The sequence below is a fragment of the Meleagris gallopavo genome, chromosome 19 (genome assembly GCF_000146605.3).
Source record: "Meleagris gallopavo isolate NT-WF06-2002-E0010 breed Aviagen turkey brand Nicholas breeding stock chromosome 19, Turkey_5.1, whole genome shotgun sequence".
NCBI lineage: Eukaryota > Metazoa > Chordata > Aves > Galliformes > Phasianidae > Meleagris > Meleagris gallopavo.
The window spans coordinates 4,716,408-4,720,390 of record NC_015029.2 but is presented as its reverse complement, the minus strand read 5'-3'; the positions used below and the strand labels follow the sequence as shown (position 1 = coordinate 4,720,390).

The 3,983-nt window shown below is 50.2% G+C and overlaps 1 protein-coding gene across 2 annotated transcripts in view; it reads right to left on the bottom strand.

Annotated features, from left to right (window-relative positions):
* Nucleotides 1-231, bottom strand: part of FAM102A (family with sequence similarity 102 member A) — a 32,362-nt gene extending 32,131 nt beyond the window's left edge. For both annotated transcript variants that reach the window (XM_010720828.3, XM_010720829.3), the window contains exon 1: nt 44-231. The gene's annotated coding sequence lies outside the window, so the exon portion shown is untranslated. The remainder of the gene's footprint in view (nt 1-43) is intronic.
* Nucleotides 232-3,983: the final 3,752 nt, after the last annotated feature.

Sequence of the window (3,983 nt, the reverse complement as noted above, 5' to 3'; positions counted from 1 at the left end):
CGGCCTCTCGGCCCGCTCCCTGCCTGCCGAGCCCGGCTCGCACCTCCTGCCCTCTCCTCGCACGGCCGCCGCTGCTCCCCGCCACGGCCGCCTCTGCTAGCGCTACGCCAACTGCGGCCGCTACGCCAACGCCGCAGGCAGCCCTACGGCAGAGCAAAACCACTACCGCACTTCGAGAATACGGAGCCGACACTACGTAACCCCCTTCCACCGCCTTCCTCCCCGGGGACGGGGGGAGGGGAGGACGAGAGCCGCGCTACCTGATTGGCAACAGTTAAGAGGCGGGACGGGAAGAACAGAGCTTTGATTGGTTTATTTTACTCGGGGCGGGGAAGAGAGGGCGGGGATTGGAGGAGGCGGCTATCGGTTCAAGCAAGACCCGCCCCCCTGGCTGAGGGAGTGGGCGGGACGCGGGGGCTCCGTAGTGGCCTCGGGGTCGCCTCAGCGGGAGGGCGGTTCGCTGTGGCCGTTTGGCCGCTTCGGACGGCACGGAGAGTTGCCATTCCCGTCGGTACGCCCCATCACCGTTCCTCAGGCTAAACAGCTCTGAGGCGGCTCTGGGGTGCGTGGGGCTCGCTGAGGAGACGGCAGGCCTCTGCCCGTGGAGCTGGGTGCGAGCTGAGGTGTCTGTGCCTCCCTGTGGGTCCAGGTGAGGTGACGGCAGCTCTGACAGATGTCAGCTCTGTGGCCTCCTTAGCACTGCAGCTTGCCAGCCTGGAGCCTGTCCTCCTTCTCACAGCCTCTCTGCCCAAGCAGCTCTCTGAGGGAAAGGCCCAGCTGGCGGCTGGAGTCTCACTTTCCATGTGTGAGATGTGGCAACCAGCTGAATGCATCTGCCAGCATGGTTCTCTCCTGTTGTTACGTGCTCCTGCCCTGTCCCATGCTGGGGCTGGGAGCCCTGGTTAGGTAGGATTCCATTGTTTAAGGGCAAGCGGAACAAAATGTCACTCCTTGTCCTGAAGGAGTCTGCAATCATTGACTTGATTTGCCAATTTGTAAAGTTAGGGATGTGTTGCAGAGAAGTTGAGGCTCACATGGTAGGGACTTTTCCCAACCCTGCTTTGCATGTTTGACAAAGCTTGGATGAGAGCCTGAAAGCCCTTACTTTGCCTGGCTTTGATGCCCAGATTCCTCCCCTTTAATCTTTGCCATCCATACAGTGCTATCAAATAATTCTACCACAGCGTGAGTCTTTAAAAGGAAATTCAGCTAGGAAAAGTACACAGCAACATGTGTGGATGGAAGATAAAGGCTGGGTTAGAGCAAACACTGTTAAGAGTTCCTGCTCACCAGGTTAAATAGACACAAACCTATGCCTGGGAAAGCATTTCTAGTGTTGGTACAGTGAAACCGTTGCAGGAGATGTCAGTGTTCCTACATTTGTTTTGTAGAGGCTGCTTTTAAAGGCAGGGCCTGAATCCATCCCCTCAGTTGATATCCAGTGTTTTCAAGGCCTCATGACATTGGTAGAAATGGGCTGATTTTTTTGCTTTCTGTGTCTTAATTTATTGGGAAAGAGCTCAGCTTCTAAATAGGTAATATTTGCCAAGATGGGATTCCTGAATGCTGGAAGCATCTGAAGAATCCAGGCCGGTCCTTCACACTTCTCATTCTCTAAGCATAGCAGTGACAGACCTGTCGATCTTTCACTTCCATCACTAGGTAAAGGACAAATGATCTGTCTGTTTGCTGTGTGGGAGGAGGCCTTGTGTTATCTGATATGATTCACTCTGATAAATAACCTCCTCGGAGGATTGCTCTTGTTTATAGCAACAGCCTCAGATGCTAAAGTTTGCAGAGATTGTAATCCTTGCTGTTCTCACGCATGTTTACTCTGCAGTTTTATCAGAAATCTCTCTTGAAAACCTCAGTGTTTTTATAATTAATTGAATAATGTATCTGATGTTAAAAATAAACTGATTTGGAAAAGTGCCCAGTGAGCTGCTGAGCTATGTGTAATAGAGCAACCGTAGTTCAATTCTCAGGGGTACGTATATTTTCCTAACAAAGGCAGTCTCATGATTTAGAGATTAAATCTTTATTAGTTCAAAATTCACCCTGTTGATTTTGCTGTGTTTATACTGCATAATTGTTTATAGACAAATCCACATTTTTTTAAAGGGACAGTACTTCTCTGAATGTCTCTGTTGTTTGCTGCTGGGAGGGATGTTGGGGTCCCCAAGGCATCCTGAGCCCCATGCAAGGGCTGTCAGAGGGAACAGGGCATGTTGTATCTCTGTCCACCCACCATCCTACCCCCTGGTTTTATATTCTTTCCCGATCCAGGTCCAAAACATTTATTCAGGGTGTCCCTTGATAATAGATGTTAAATCTGCTTACCCCAGACTGAAATGCTCAGTTCTTCCTATGCTGGTGCTTGCTGTGTCATCAGTCTTGCCCCACAGTGCCTTCACCTCTGTTCTGTGAACCTCAGCCACGTCCTTACCCTGTGCTCTGCCTGACCTAAGCCTTTCCTGGTTCCTCTCCCAAGTGCTGCCACCACTTCCTCAACTTTTGCTGTCTCAGGGCATTATCTTATCAGCCTCAGATAATTTATCAGTTTGGGCTGTGCTTTGTGCTGGGCCTCACCTCTGCTGTCACTGAAGAGGGGCTGATCTCCACGCTTTGCTTGCCTTGGGACCAAGGTGCAAGCAGGAACAGAGATGGCTTTCCATGCTTCCTCCCTCCCAGCTTAGAGCACTGAGATAAACAGGCAGGGAGAAAATGAAGCAAATTGAATTCAGAAGGGACAGAACTGAGAGGAGTGAAGTGAGATGGATCCTGAGAAATGTATGTGGTGAGCCATCCGATTCTCTTTCTTATCCCAGAGGAATTCCAGATACACGAGCAAATCATCAGAACCTGTAATCTACATCATTAGCATCTTCCGCTGGAAAACATCATCAGACTAATTCATTTGTCCTGGCAGCCAAATGATTAAAGTTTGAAAACCAAATTATACACCATTGCTGCAACAGTGTAAATACATAATTGGCTTTCCTCTATTAGATCTGTAACTTCTCATAATAACTGTAATGAGCTTCTAGTCCTGTCATCCCATCCTACCCCCAAAACAACAAAAAAAGCCTATCACACAATGCTCTGTGCTACATTCTTCACACCGTGATGGCCAAGTGCCTGCAATGCACTGCAGCTGGGAGCTGTGGGCCGGTGCCTTGCCCAGTGCAGGGCTGGGAGTGCTGACCCCTGGCAGGGCTGGGTGCTGGTAGGAGCCCCACGTGCTGCTGGAAACCCCAGTTCCCCATCCCATAGGATTTTCCTGCAATACGGAGTTATTCAAAGCTTGCCTCTTCCCAGTTTAATAACAGGCTGCCAGCTCGACTTGCATCTGTGTTTTTCACTAGTTCCATATTTAACTGAACTTATCATCGTAAACCCAGGAACTGTTTCACTTTCTGTGCCAGGCTTGGTTTCCTGTTCACCTGCAAAGGACACACCTGTCTGGTGTGTTTCTGACCTGCCAGGACTGGGGATCCTGTTATCCAGAGACAAAGGGAGCACAGGAATCTGGAGTCGGTGGATTCCTTTCCCAAGGCATGTGGCCAGACCTGAAAGCCCAGCTGCCTGGCTCTTCTGTGTTTACTGGTTTCCATATCTGCTCCATATTTCATGGGAATGTGCAGCAGGGCTCTCCATTTGTTTCTGGGAGGCCTGACAGTGGCATGGGAACAGCTTTGCCCTTCCGAAATCCTCAGACTGGAGCTCATGTTGCCTTGAGGCTTGTGTTTATGAAGCCTCATCCTGCGCCTGGATCTCCACAACCTGGGGGCTCATGAGCCCAGTTTGCAGGTGCTGGGCTTTGGGCTGACTCCCAGAGCACAGCTTGGAAGCTGTGCTGATGTCTGTGTGGAGCTTCTTGTCACGTGCTTGCAAGAAATACAAAGAATATTAAATGCTTCGATTTTCATAACAGACCAGACTTCTGTTGACAGTATCTGTTGGCAACAACCTCTCAGATGTCA